This window comes from Gymnogyps californianus, chromosome 2, assembly GCF_018139145.2.
Source record: "Gymnogyps californianus isolate 813 chromosome 2, ASM1813914v2, whole genome shotgun sequence".
In the NCBI taxonomy this organism is placed as follows: Eukaryota; Metazoa; Chordata; class Aves; order Accipitriformes; family Cathartidae; genus Gymnogyps; species Gymnogyps californianus.
This window is the reverse complement of record NC_059472.1, coordinates 54,662,485-54,678,331: the sequence shown is the minus strand read 5'-3', so window position 1 is coordinate 54,678,331 and position 15,847 is coordinate 54,662,485. Positions and strand designations below refer to the sequence as shown.

The 15,847-nt window shown below is 40.4% G+C and overlaps 1 protein-coding gene across 2 annotated transcripts in view; it reads right to left on the bottom strand.

Annotated features, from left to right (window-relative positions):
* LOC127013147 (bromodomain-containing protein DDB_G0280777-like) overlaps positions 1 to 5,781 on the bottom strand; it is a 33,038-nt gene extending 27,257 nt beyond the window's left edge. Inside the window, exon 1 of one of the 2 annotated variants that reach the window (XM_050891827.1) lies at positions 5,720 to 5,781. The gene's annotated coding sequence lies outside the window, so the exon portion shown is untranslated. The remainder of the gene's footprint in view (positions 1 to 5,719) is intronic. The other variant, XM_050891826.1, reaches the window with a different exon arrangement.
* Between the last annotated feature and the right edge of the window lie 10,066 nt (positions 5,782 to 15,847).

The window sequence follows — 15,847 nt, the reverse complement described above, 5'->3', positions numbered from 1 at the left end:
AAAAGCACCTCATCTTATTTCTTTTTACTTGCATGGGGACCGGAGATTATTTTAGGAAACAAAACTGCACCTATTTTACAAGTATCCTTAAAAAAAAAATCTGTTCTTTAAATAAAGAATAAGAAATTATTTTAATCTTGAACTCATTTGCTAGACTTCTAATTGCCCAAAAGACATAGTAAGAGTCACTGGTTTTGACACCATCCATTATATATATTAAGTTCTGTTTTGCACCTATTGTATAACCAGAAACAAATATTAGCTGGAAATGTATTTCAGTTATGCAGAATTCAAGTTATGTGAGAAAATTACACTTTTGGTATTTAAACAAGAGTTTTCAGTCAGTAGCTTAAATATTTCTTTGCAAAACAACTCCTATTAACTATCTTTTGCTTCTTTATTGAAGCATTTGAAACAGCATTTTCCATTCTTCAGTTGGAGCAATGTAACAATACATAGCTGACTTGAAACCTGAATATTTTTCAATAATGTTTAAGAATCTGTATTACACATACCTCCTTGGGAATTTTTTAGGCATGTTTAATAAAAATGATCTTGTGTATTGGTGTATGTAAACAGAATGAATCATTGAGTCACAACTGGGATGACTTTTCTGCCGTGTAAACAAACGTTTCTGCAGAGTCACGCTCCTGTTGCGGTTCACCCTGCACTGAGGGACTGCAGACCTATTCAGATATGAAAGGTAATGCTTTTTTTTCCCCAGCCTCCCTACCTGTGTGCTCAAAGGAGAGCTCAGCAAAATCAGTGTGTATGTATGGTCCAAGAAAATGCTTCTATTTCAATAAGTAGCTCACATTATGCATGCCTTCTGGTAGAGGAACACAGATCCTTCTTTCAAAGATGATATAAAAGCATCTGAGCAGGGGGATGGAAACTGACGCAAGAGGCAGCCAGTGGAAAGACATATGGAGGCAGAGAAATAAGAAAGATATCAGCAGTTGGCAAATCTCCTCTTACATTTCACATTCATATGCTCACCACATTTAGACACAAAGACTGTATCTAACACTCCAGCACCAGAAGAGAGGTTTTTTTTCCATTCTTCAAAGAATCACATGCTATTATAGACATAGCCCTGTACAGCACAATAATCCGGCATTGCTAATCTGCATTTTGCATTAAAGCAAGAAATAGTGACAACGCACTGGACTGTAGTGAAATCACACAATACATTATTATACCATTGTGCAAGCATGAACTGTCAACTACCTTTCAATTTATACATTGCTTTTGTGTCCTGGGAACATATAGCAGGGGGAATTGAACAGAGCAAAAAGTGTTTGTGATTCTTGACTGTTATCAAGAAAGTAATTTTCTTCTCAAATTGAAGAATAGTTATTGGGTGGAAAGAAAACAAAGTTATCCCTGAAAGCTCCTTTCTCTATTCACTCTAGCAAGATGATGCCCATTAAGTTTTCTAAGTTTCCCCTGTGCTTTTTTTCTGTTTTGGTTTGGGGTTGGTTTTTTTTTTTGTTGGGTTTGGGGGTTTTTTTGGGGGTGGGGGGTGTTCTTTGGGACGTATTTCCACCTGTATTATTGCAATATGACCAATGGAGAGAGGCAAGAACTACTGCTCCTATGCCACAGAGTTAATGCTTCTCTCAAACTCTCCTTGTGGTGCTTGTGCCCTTTTGTCCGGGGGACAAAAAGAAGCCATTTCCTTCAGTGACAACAAAAGAGCTAAGAGCAACCTACTCCCAGTTACCACCATGAAAGCTGTTATTTAGACTGCAAGTCTAAAAAAACTAAAACCTCTGTATTGATTTTTTTCCTGGTTTCTCTGTTAGCAGGATGTGTTGGGAGGGAATGATCCCTCAGTGTATACAAGGAAGCAACGACCCACAGCATCTGCACCAGCTTTCTTGGGATGAGTTAGGAAAGGAGCTTGTGGCAGAACATGGGGGAAGGTTACCTCTGACTGCCTTCTGGCAAGCTGCCACAAGGAAATTCAAGTTTGCTGCACAAATTTAGTCTGGTACTACACAACATTTTACTCAACCACACAATATACCCAGAGTTACACGTTATAGGATGACACAGCTAAATTACAGGCATGATTTTGGACAAAGCTCAGTTCTGTATTTAGTTATCCAATTTATTGACCTTCACAAGCAGCACATCACATTAGATGCAGAGCTTTCCTCCTTTCCTTTCCCCAACTTTTTTTTTTTAATAAGCATCACATTGGGACATCCCAGGTGACATATCTTTGACAATGAATTCCCAAATGTGACAGCTAAAAACTGACCTCTCACTGCAGCCTATTAACCCTATTACCTAAACTCATGTGTAATTAGCAACCATAATGTGTTGAGAGCCTTCTGCTTGCTACAGTTATGGACACAGACACAACTTCTTAAGCATCCATTAGCTTGCCAACACTTGAGTAAAACAGGAACAAATTAACTGCTTTGATATATTTTGTGATTGTTGTTGAGTCTTCAAAGAAAAGACAACCCTGAAAGATAAGATAACTTTTCCATGAATGAAATCTTAATTTGCTAGGATCCTCTGGGGGAGGAATAACAGCTCTGGGTATATATTATGCAAACAATTCTTACATGCTGTGGCTTGTGCAGCATGTCAGAATTATTGTAGGTACTTACTACCCTCATATTCAAACAAAATTAACATGGCACAAACATCTTGGAGATATTTTAATTTTCTATGGCCAAAGTTCTCTTGTGCACTTGAAGGCAGGTCAGATACCCACAGAAGAGGAGGCTTTTTTGTGGGTCAGCCATCTCTACCTCAAATGTGACGCTACATGTATGCATTCCAACACACAAGAGGATGGCAGGAGCAGAAAAGGAAATTTACAGCTCTTGCTAGATGAGATACCCTAGGGAACAAAGAAATGGGAACTTTTGAAATGGCAAGCTTGTTTCTGTAGAAGTTCTAACAAGGCTATTACTCAGAAGCGTCCACAGGAAAAGAAAATATTATCTAATGCTACAAGATAAGCAATTGTTATATATTTGTAGAATACACATTCAGCACATGTATAGACTCATGTTTTCTTTAGAAACTGCTTTGAGTTTTGCTCAGTCACTGAAAAGAGAAACAATACTATATCCTTAATTAACTGCTCAAATGAACTATAAAAAAGTTATTTACAGGAGTTATTTTGTCTTTATTATGGATTTTTAGGAAGCAGTAATTCACTTTTCTATATGAAGAAGAAGGCACAAGAGAGACTACATAAAGCTATAAATACTATTAATTGCAGAGTAAGGCACAATATCATTTAGAGTTATGGAAACTGTCCCATCTCCTTTATTCCTTTTGCTTCTGACAATCAAGTTTAAGAGAAAGAGTAATTGAACCTTTCCATCAAAATCCTGGTGTGGATTAAATCCTTGCCAAGAATGAACTAGCATTGATTACTTGTAAGTACTAGCAGTTTTAGAGCCACTTTAGAGGCATGGAATAATCCCAGAACCTCAGAAGTTGGGCCTTGAATGAACAAGCAGCTGCACCACCAGCATGAAGGAGACAAAAGCATATGATCAGTAGCTTCAGAAGCAATTCAAATAGATCAAGAAGAGACATCAACTGTAGTTGATCTATTTAAATTCATGAGTTCATATTTGGAAACATGGAAGAGAGCTGCAGGAATATAAATCTCTTTGAATTAAGTCTTACAGAAAATTTATCTTTTGATAAGTCTGTTCAACATCTCAAGACAGTCTGACACCATTATGTGCTACATCAGTATGAGGAATAAAGAACACCACAAAACTAACTATTAATAAAGCAGCCCTGAAAAAAATGCTCTGGGTTGGGAGACAGCTGTTTTTCAGAATTAAAAATGTGACAACAAGAGTCTTAAGTTGCAGCTTGTATATATATATACACACACTGTGTGTATGTATATGTATACACATATATTTACATAACCTAAACATGCATTTTACTTATACAGACTGTTGATATGTGTCAACATTAGCGTATAAATCAGCTCACTCATTCCTTAATTGTAGAAGCCCTTTACACTGCATATCCATATGTTCCTCTCAGCAATAAAAGGATCTCAAAAGAAAGGAAAGACTATGTAACAGAGACCAGCAAGCACTTATCCCTGCTAGCAGTCTGCAGAGAACCAATCCACTCTGTAGATCAGAGCAAGCAACTTAAAGAAGCATGTCCCCCCTCCCAATATCACCCCTTTGGCTTCCCAGATTAAGACGTGTCCCAAGGCCATGCTCTTATTAAAGCAGTTACAAAGCCTAAGGAAAGTCACAGCAGACTTACTGCATAGCCAAGTGGAAGAGAGGCAAATTGGACCGAAGACAGTTATTCCATAGGTGAAAAGGAACAGCAGCCACAGGCAGGCTCTCGGGGCAGCAAGAGAGAGCAGGCAGCCAGAGGTCAGTGAGGGACAAGGGCAAAGGGATGTCCTCATTACATCTTACTCAAGCAGCACTCCCCAGTCCCTCAGCAATGCTGTAAAGCCACAAGACATCTCCCCACAGGTGATTAAATGCTCTCAGCTACAGGCTACCCTCCCTCAGGCATGCTACCAAGTACTCTCGGGGCAAGGTAGACCTGCATTACCAGTACTCATCTGCACTTCTTGGACGAACAAAACAGGAGATTTACACTTCAAAGCTACTGACTTGACATTGTTCCAGTAAATACCAAGTTCATCTTGAACTTGTTATCAAAATCACATGCCAAACCTAAAGGACAACCTTAAGGCTGAGATAAACTTTACTGTCTTGTTTTTTTGAAAAGTGTCATGACAGCAAATGCTAAAGCATAAACAAAAATAACACACACAAGTTACAAATAAGTGGGACACTTTTGTCATTAACTATTCCCAGTGGCAGTAGCTTATTAGGCCTATAGTCAGTTGGTAACAACCTTAGATTTAGGTTATTATTCAAGCTGCATGTCTTTGAAGGCCTATTAAAGGCAACAACAGGATAGCCCAGCATACTAAATAGCTATATCTTAGAGGGTCAGGTTTCTACAAACATACATTAACCAGTAACTTGGTGTTCGAGGCCAATTTTCTCCAAGGACAGACATTAGTTAAATTAAAAAAAAAAAATCAAATAAAAGGAAAAAGAAAATTATTTTTATGATCATCTCCCCCCCTCCCTTTAAGGAAGGGGATAGAGATTCAATTCAAATAGATTTGGGTTCTGCTCCTCTTGAGTTCTCTAATCACTTTAGCATCACAAGTAGACACAGCCAAAAATATTGAGAAGAGAGATTTAAAATAGGAAAGATATAAACAATTCATAATCTAGATTCATAGCAGACTGCTACCTCCTGCTATATAAGCCAGTACTAATGGACAGCACTACAATACATTTTATACCTCAAGGAACACATTTCAAAGGGAGATTCCCTTAGAAGTAAAAGCAGGGTCATAAGGTACAATACAGAACCATAATAAAAAGCCACAATACAAACATGCTGAGCAATTAGGTTTTCTGCACATAATAGTTGCATTTTACCCTCACTAATATCAAATTAGCTCAGACCACACCATTGTCTGTCTCCTCTCTCCCAACCCACAAAGTCCTATTACCCTTAGCCATTTTTCAAGCACATTAGCAGGAGCCCCAACTTGCCATTTCTCTGTGCACAGCACATTTACATAACCAACTACAGCTCTTTAAAGAACAAGGCTATAGCCAGGAAAACAGTTATGAAGTAAAATTTAACTAGCTACTTATTTACCCACCTGCTAATAGCAATACTAACAACTTACATAGGAATCCTTTAAATCAAACACTTTGGTCAGCAACACCTACTAGGCTACACATACTTAAAACTTTTGACTAAAACTTACACTACCTATAGGCAGAACTGAGTTCCTGGGATGAGGTTTTATACCAAATCCAATTCACATGACTGAGCCTTTCTCATGAATGTGACCCACCTGCACCTGTGGTGAATAAAGTGGTCATTCAGGAGAAAAAAAATGAAGTTGAGCTACTACAAGTTACTGCTTATCTGATAGACTGGGAAGGCAGCAGGACAAACATTGATACAGCTGAAACACCAAATATTTCCTCAAAAGATTTACTGCTTCAGCCTGTTTTCTTACGCAGAACACCTGAGGCTCCTGGACACTCTCAGGTAAGTGTTAATGAATAAATGCCTAGGGCTGGTTGTGACCTACTTGTATAAAAGCTTGTCCTTCACCATGCTCTCTTTTGTTTCTTGTGCCTTGTGTGTGCTTTAGAAATTTGCTGAGAAGATATTCTTGATGGCATTTAGAGATTCAAGTCAAGCTAAGAAGGTGTGTGATACAGCTTCGTGGAGAAAGTTGGTTCTTTAGTATGTTGTTTCTAAAGGGAGGGAGTTAATTGATTTGAGTTAAGGCTTTTCCAGCATTTTGAAATTAGTAAATTGACTAGTATTAAATACGTGCCCCTAAGCAAGTAATATGATTAGGCAGAACAATGAGTGTTTAAGTAATGATTCTTATAAGAGTAGACTGACCTTTGAGAAGGCAAGGAAGCTAAGGCAGTAAATAATGGTGTTGCACAACTTGCTGGTACTACCAAATGTTGTTTTCTCTAATCATGCTTCAAAGGAAGAATGCAGATTATGTTGCAGGAACTACCAAGTCTTGTACTATAATCCCTGTTGATAACTCTCTCCCCAGTATATTAGGGCCTCCATATCTTTTTAATAATAGAAAAATAGATTGTGTTGCATTAGGTCACAATAAGTAATGCCTTCTTTATACAGTGCTGACAAGTATTTTATGAAAAACATTTCATTCAAGCTTTGTTACAGGTCAAATGAAAGATGGATTGACCAGTAAAACAGGAAGATCCTGAAATCTTTTTACATAATACATCCAGAAACCAAGGCTATTTTCTTTTCCTAAGTAAATACAGTTATTGAAGGAATTACTCTGTAGTAGTGGGCTCAGCTGATTTATGGAGGCCAGAGCTGGGTTGTTTTCTCTTTACCCTGACTCCTTAGCCATCTTTCCCTCTGCTTGCAATATTGATGCAAAGGATGCCTCTCATGGAGGAGTCTGCACCGCCATCCCTTAGCACCCTACTCCTTGCCAGAGACAAGGGGTAATGAAACTGCATGAAACCATCAAAAGCAACTGGATGACCCATGTAGTGTTCAGCACAGGGACTGGTGATCTAAACCCCACATGAAGTAAATGTTGTGGGAGAAGATCCTCATGGGAGGAAATGCAGGACCCTCATTGCTGGACCTGAGATGAAGCTAGCTGTGCTACTGCCATTTGGACTGTGGTTGGCATGACCTTATCCCTACCACTGATCTGGGCCAAATGGGGTGTCCTCCCATGGTTCCCTGCTGGGGCCGTGGGTGGGACCTTGATCTCCCTGGGGCCATACATGGGCTGTAGCTGTAATGGCTCATTGTGCAAGTGAGATGCATCTGTGTGGTGGGCTGTGAGTGCTATCAGCAGTCATTCAAGTAGATGTTTTGTTTAGTATTATTGCTTTGTGAAGTTTGGTTATTATTGTTTTATTAATTTTGTAGATAAAATGAGTTTTTGAACCAAGCAAGTGTTCATCTGTGTCCCTAGTGCAGTTACAGCCCTGCTAATAGGTCTCCTGTTGGAGCACACTAATGAAATTTGGTGCCTGCTGTGTGGGCAGAAGGCACTCATGGTTTCAAGAGGTGTGAAGGGACAGCCTGGTGGGCAGTGAGAGGCTGTCCTGTGACAAGTTTCTGTCTCAGAAATAGTCTACAATTTTCAAATGCTCCCAAGAAAGGAAAAACGTCTTTTAAAGGCTTGTATTAATTTTTATTTTTCTTTTTTTCTTTTTTGTTTGTCCTATGACTCAAACATATTCCTGAATTTGGACTAGATCTGCAATAAAATATTTTTATGGTTATCTAAATGGGTTGCTCCAGAATTTAATCACTCACTGAAGACTCATCCTTTCCCTCTTGTGAATGCTGTCACTTGAACAGCTGACTCAATTACATTTTCAGAAAGGTAGTTTTAAAAAAAGTAAGCAATGGTGTTGGAATAAAGTGCTTCTACTCCTCTGTGTTTTAGGTTTGAATTAACCATGTAAGGTGTCCTCCAGAAGCCTATAATGATTAGCTGTTTTGTAGTGCTGTCTTTTGAAAATATTACCAGAGTGATCCTTGCCTGGAGAGTGTTTTCAGAGGAATCTCTTGCTTTTGTGTAGAAATTGCATGCCCTTTACAGATTTGATACCTTTCTCTACCGTTTACAGATGCTGTGGTGAACATTTAATCTCAGGGATGTTAACCTTTCTAAACTTTGAAGTGTAAAAATCTTCTATTTACAGGCTAGTCTCTCCTTAAAGGAAATCTGTAGGTTTTTGCACAATGGGTGCCTGAGCTGCCACTTTTCTGTCCAAATCAGCCCCTGATGGGCCCTGGCTAGGAGGAGGGCAGTGCTTTTGCTTAGGTGAGCCCCAGCTACTCATCTTGTTCCTCACGTGGGGCATGCAGAAACAACTAATGGCAGATGGCCAGTTAGCTGTGACTCACCAGTCTCTCTTTTTGCTACGTGTCAGAGATAGGTTTGATTGCTTCTCTGCTAGCAGACACAGGGCAGGATATGGTTGGTGATCTATGCTTAGGGATTTCTGTGTGTAGAGAATGCATGTTTGGGCATGAGCTTGGACTTAGACCTGCACCAGATGGACAACAAGAACTAGCCTTTGCAAGGGGCCTTATGGAGACATGGTGGAGGAATGGTGATGTTGATGCTGAATCTCCTACGTATTTTCCCACTAAGTGCTTGTGCAGCATGTGTAAAAGTGCAATCAATTTAGATGTCTCCTACCTGTAGCTGGTCTTGATTTAAGCAGCTGTGCAAGGAATGAAAGAATCTTTTATATTTTCTAGCTTGTGGAAGTGGCAAGGGCCTACATAATAAAATACACTGGGGATATATACAATGCTAATGTAATTGCCAAGAAAGAGTTAGGAAAAAATTTTTTCTAGCTCTCATTCCTTCACTCAAAAGCATATTCGTTTCTTAATTACAGTCTTGTGAGATTATCCTTTAACAAACAGCTGGTTTGAAACTGCCAGCCAGCAGTACCTGGTATCTTTTCCTTTCTGCTGTGAGTCCATGCTCACAGTACTCTTAATAGCATATTCTCTTGGAGCATATTTCTCTGCTTTGGCTAACTAGAGGGACACCTTCATGGCCCTGTGTGCAGACTGGCCAGCCGCCTCCTGCCCCAATGGAGAACAGCGAATGTGTGAGGCTAAAGAGACAAACAGGTGTAATATCTAGGAACTACTATATAAATTTTTTTTTCTTAAAAGACCCTTGAAGTCTGACATCCAGGTATGAATAGCCAAAAATCACATAGGAGCCCTAACAGTTAATTTTTCTTTAACGGTCTGTCTCTAGGGATACCATTCTCTGATTTTCTCCAGTTCCTGAAGAATAATTTGGCTGCCTGTGCAAGCTCGATTTGAGTGTGATTCCACAGCTGCAGAAGCCCATTGATAAGTGGTGGTGAGCAAATCACGGCATTTTTTTCAGGGCTCAGCTGTTTAAAATATACTGAATGCAAAATCACTGGTAAGTTACAATGTGTTTAAATTACTCTAATTAAAGCTTCTGTACTATGGCACAGTTCACGATATTTCATTGCAAATTATAGCTCATGTACCTACCATGGCAAGCAGGCGTTATCCCTTATCTCTTTATTCAAAAACTAGAAAGAATGGGAAGAAACAAACTTTTCAAGCTAAATTGCAGACTAACTAGCTGAAGTCTTTTGACAAATTTTTTAGCACCTCTACAATGAGACAAACAGTTAAATTATGGGTCTGAAGAGCTTCATCTCATGGTGGGAGAAAGAGAAATCCCTCCTTAGGAAGGCTTTCGTCTGTTTCTATTTTTAACAGGTTGGCTATACCGTACAAAAGGGTGCACTTAATACTGCTCATCAAGCTGTGTACCATACTGTGCAGATTGCAAGTCTTCCTGCTGCAGACAGTAGCAAGTCAAACTCATTAATGGCAAGTAGACGTTCAACTAGTGGGGATGGATGTTTGGGAAGGGTTGGTTTGGGGATTTTGTGTCAAGATGAAGACCAGCAGGGAGAATCTTAGAAAATGTTTTCCTGGCGTCACTGAAGATAGACGTTATGGAGTTTCTGGAGTGTCATTTTTCATGTTTCTTGCTAAAGCTTGAATTGCTTTTCCTGCCTCAGACTGGCCAAAGACAGGCCTGTGTGACATAATGATTCATTGTAAAGAAACTTCCAAGCAAGTGTCAACAGTGTTTTCCATCCAGCCAGGTTCCAGTCACCCAAACTGGGTGTGGACTTGCCCATTGCTGCTGGAACTGTTGCCCACGAATCTGCACAGTTTAACTGTACATTTAGACTAACTATTTAGATTAACTAGTGGTCTCAGAAGGTTTGGGAACCCTGTACGTGACAAACAGCACCCTGAACTGCTTGGTGTGCAGGGCATAGAGGTGACATAGCCATGTTGGTACAGCACTGCACCCATGTTGACATGGGCTTACTAGCTTAGAGTTTGATGAACACATACTGGGCCTGATCTGGCTTGGGATGGGCATGTAGAAGCTTGTACCTCTACATTTGCCTGCTCCGAGATAGCCTCTTGTGAAGAATTTTAGCTTCAAATCTACACTCGGGGTTTATGGAGTAACTTTCCTTTTGTATATTGACATTGAAGTGACGACAGAGGGAGGAAAAAAGGGAACACAAACATACACAGCATGGGGAAGGAGGTGCTGGGAGCCCATGAGCAGCCCCAGAGCTATGGTGTCATTGCAGGGATGGATTGGTTTGTATGGCTGGAGCACTATAACAGATGACTGTAAGCTCTTTAGGAAGGACAGCCTGGGCGGACAAGGGGGAGATGTTGCACACGACGCAGAAGAATTCATCAAATGCACAGAGGACTGCTATGAAATAGGTAACAGGTTTGTCCAGAGCTTATGGGTAGGGGACAGAGGGGACATTGTGGTGGATGTCTGCTACAGATCATGATCAAGAACAGCAATTGAGCAAAGCTGAGTATCTGGAAGAAACCTCATGACCACAGGGATACTGTCCTGAAAGGCAGAGGAACTCAGAAGACCTGGTTGATCTTCCTAGGCGGCCTTCTCAAAGGGTAAGAAAGGACTGTTTCAGTGCTCGAGAAAATGAACACGTGTCAGGATGCCAGCTGGGCTGACTGTGTAACTCCCAAGTGAGCTCAAGCACAAAGAAAAAAGGTGGAGGCAGGGACAGGCTACCCAGAGGCAATGCACAATTACCATCCAGAGTTATTCCAGGGAGAAAGTTTGGAAAGCCAAGCGCAGCTGCATTTGACACTGGATAGATGTGAAGGGCAAGAAGACTTCTATAGGTACTCTGGCAGTAAAAGCAATACCAAGGAATATGTTGGCTTACTGCTGCCTAGGAGTAGGCAACCTAGTGGCAAAGGACATTGAAGAGGCTTTGATTCTCAAGGCCTTCTTTGTGTCAGTCTTCATTGGCAAGGTTTGATCTCAGACCTCCCAGTCTCTGTTCTTAGTAGCAGCATTTAGAAAAGTGAGGTGGAGGATGCCAAAGTACATATCCCTTCCATGACAGAGGAGAATTGAATTCAGGGATGGAGCTGAAGGAGCTGGCCAATTCATGCAAAACTGCTCTTGGTGTTCAGGAGAGGTTTCCCATGACTGGAAAAAAGAGGAATCTTATGCCCACTTTAAAAAAAGTAATGAAGGGACAACTATAGCCTGGTCAGCTTCACATCAGTAAGTAGGAACATTATGGAGCAAGTCCTCACAGAAGCCCTTTCCAGGTACATGAAGGACATAAAATCTTTGGGAACAGCTAGTACAGATTTACCATAAGCAAATGGAGACTGACCAACCTGATTGCATTGTGCAAGAAAAATGACAGGCTATTCCTGTCATCTTGACAGGATCTTCCATAGTAAACTTGTAGGCAAACTGGTGAAATACAGACTGTGAGGATTTACTGCAAGGTGGATAAACTGGCTGAGTTTTTGGACTAACACAGTAGTGGTCAGTAGTTGGAAGTCCTGGCAGCCATACAGAAGTAGTATTCCTCAGGGGTCCTACTGTTTAATGTCTTTATTGGTCATCTGGATGAGGGGATGGAGTACGCTCTTAGCAAACTGGTGAGTGATATGAAATTTGGGGGGAAGCAGCTGAAAGACTGAAGGGCAGGACTATTAAGCTGAGGACACCTTCAGCAAGCTGAAGCAGTGGGCTGACAGCAACCTCATGATGCTCAACAAAGACAACCATGCAGTCCTGCATCTGGGATGGGATAACCCCACACATGCTTTGGGGCTGACTGGCTGTGGAGCAGATCTGCAGGATGGGACCTGGGAATCCTGACAGGCAAGTTTAACATGAGTCAGCAACATACTTTTATGGCAATGGGAACCATCCGCATACATGTATTACAGGACAGAGAAGAGGCAAAGTGCTTCTTCCTTTCCTCTTGGCACTTGTGAGACCACATCTGGAGAGCTATGTCCAGTTTGGGGCTCCCCAGTACAAGAAATACATGGACATGCTGGAGCATGTCACAAAGACATCTAGGGGCTAGAGCACAAGACACAGGAGAGAAGGAACTGGCTTGTTCAGCCTTAAAAAGCAAAGGGCAAAGGAGATTAAATTGCTGTCTACACCTATGGGGGTGATTACAGAGGGGATGAGGATAGACTTAGCAGTACATAATGACAGGGCAAGAGGCCGTGCTGCAGCCCAGGTAAATCCCAGTGGTTAAGCTCTGGAATAAGCTGCCCAGAGGGGCTGAGCAGCCTCCATCCTTGGAAAATGTCAAACCTCCACTGACCAAACCCAGACTGTTTCTTGATATCTGCTTTAAATCTTTGCTGAACACCAGGGCTGATTATTTCTCGTCAGAGTCCTAAAGAGCATGCAGAACGTTTGCTGACTATCATCTTTACAGCAAAACTTTTACATGCTTGGATATTCTCTTCTCTCTCGTCCTTCTCAGCTAGGTCTAGTTCCTTCATCCTTTCCACTTCAGGTGTTTTAAACTGATTCTCCCTGGGTTTTTTTTTTTTCCTCCTTGTAATTCTGTCTGCACCTTGTGGTATCCAGAACTGGACATTGGGCCCTGGCTGCTGACCCTAGACACCACATGAGGTGAAAAAAAAAACCAAACTTGCTTCCTATGTCTTAGGTATGATGCTCAGGTTACAACATACAAAAATTCAGTTTGCTTTTGTTGAAATAGCATCAAAACATCGGCATGTATGCAGTTCATGATCAACTATACGAGCTAGTTCAGCTTCTGCAGTAGTGCTATTCAGCTGCATGGTTCCTGCCATGTGTTTGTTTTTCATTTCCTATCTCGCTCCTCTGCAGTTTCATGCACTGAAATTCATTTTACAGATTTCAGTCAGTACCCCCGGTTTTCAAAGGTGCAGAGTTTGTGATGCTCTTTTCAGAGTGCACCAAGTTGGCATTTGTTGCTACTCTGAGATGGAATTTATTAACAGAAATGTTGGATTGTGGCATTACCCACTACCCCAAATTATTAGCTAACATCAAGTTTAGCTGCAATGACAGACTTCTTCAGCACTGAGGGCAGATAACCAAGACAAAAAGACCCCACCATTTCATGACACTTTCAACTTATTCTTCCTGGGTATTGAAGTCAAGCTTTCTGGTTTGTTCCTCAAATTTCTTTTTCAGATATACTTTCTGAACTTTGCCTGTTCTCAGACCTTCTCTGTCCTCAATGAATATTCAAAGAGAATTGTTCCAAGAGTATTTTGGCTTATTTCCCTAGATTCTTTCCTGGAATTTCAGCCAACCTGACAAAATATCTTTAATTCTTTATGGATATTAAATATTTTCTTCCAGATTCTGGTCTGTATCTTAGTCCTCTGTTTAAAATTGCATTAAATGTCTGGTCACAAATAACTCTGATTGCAGATGAGATACAGATCTAAAGTATACACTCACTTAAATCAATGCTGAAAAAAATCCCAACATCAATAGACACTGGTTTTGCTGATAATTGGCCTTTATGTAAACACTTAAAACTGACTTGGTTCGCTTGGATCCTTCTCCTTGCCTTTTCTCTATACAGCCTATATTAAGTATGTAAATGCATTTCTTTTTACTGGCTTTTGCTTCTTCCATTTTGTCTCAGAAATATCCTTCACTTCACATTGGTCAATGCTTAATCTTCACATTGATATTCAATTCAAACTGGACACTTCCTCACTATTTCGATACAGCCATTTACTAAACCCTTCTCCAGAAAGTAATCTGACATAATGGATGTTTCACAAGCTCCATGTAGGCTGACATTACTGAAGCTGTGCTTTATCTTGTTAAGGTAGAAACTATGCACTTGTTTTCAGAACAAAAGTGTGCTTTTAGTATTGATGGGAATTTTTCAGGACAGGGATTTGGTCTACATATTCATAACTGAGCCAGTTCTGTAAAAACAGTAAGAAAAAATCCATGGATGTCATGGACTGAAGTTACATAATTTTTTTATTAAATGTTCTGATTTGATAGTAAATATACAAAGGCTACAAACAGGTATTGTTTAGGAATGTATTACTTAAATGCAAATATTCAGAGGCTAGTATTCACATACACTTCTCTCTATCCACTGAACAGGTGCAGCATAATAGCTAAGGACAAGAAACTGATAGAAGGGAAGCAGCCTGTCCTTCATGGCCAGCTTAACGTGAAGCAGAAGGAAACGGAGAAATAATCTTCATAGTTCCTATTGATCTCCCTTTATATTGTTGCAAGCTAGAAAGCCAAGCTATTTATTGACTGAACTTTGGGTAGCCACCTCTGATTAGCTCAGCTTTCACGAGCAAATCTTACAGTTCAGTGAAAATGCTGCATGCTGTCAGAAAGTGTAGGAAGATGTGAGGTTACAAAACAGATGTCATTTTTCTTCTTTACCAAATAAATTCAAAAATATTCCAGGTTAACCTTATCACAGTTGATGACAAAACAGAAGGTGTTGACATGCTTCTGAACTTACACTTCTCTCATTTTTATTGACAAATGAGCTAAGATATTTGTCAAAGATTGACAAATACAAACTCACAAGAATGGAAATATTCAAACTATAATAATTTATCTGGATGAAGTCCTGCTTGCCTACTGAAGTTCTCAGACCAAATGTAATGATGCTCCTACATTCATGTTTCATTTGGCAAATACACTTGCAGAGTAATGTCACTTAAGTTCCAGCCTGGCATCCTCTGGTCTCAGAGGTTTCTCCCTGGGAAACTCTGGATTTACAAGACATGCAAGTTTGGATTCTGCATTGGCAAATTAAATGGGGCTGAGGGACCTGCTCCTGGGGGCTGTCCCATGCCATCTTAGGCACAGTCTCTAGGTTCACACAGGGAGGGCGATGCAGCCCTTGATGTCTCACACTCCAGAACTTCTCAGCAGTCTATAACAAACTCGGGAATAAAAACCTGCAAATAAGGCTATGCTGCCAAGAAAAGTCTAGGGTCAAGTATGTCTCCTAGACCCATTCCATGGAAGGAAACTTGTTATTGTCCTAACAGCTTTGGTTAGAAACTGGGCTGTGCTCCACACTCAGTGAAAAGAGATCTCCAACACCCCTTTGTTGATGTATTCAGAGGAGGTGGATATTTTCTTCAGACTCCAGGTCTAGAGATAGGTGTAAGAATGAACATTTGAGCAAGACCCATTAACTAGGTACCTGGTGACTTGAATATCACTATTCATACTCTCATTTTCAACCTTCTTTCTAGTAGAGGAAGGTTTAAAAATATTAGAGCTCAGTTCTACAGGAAGAAGAATAGAAGAAAGTGGAACTTACAAAGAAGTGGA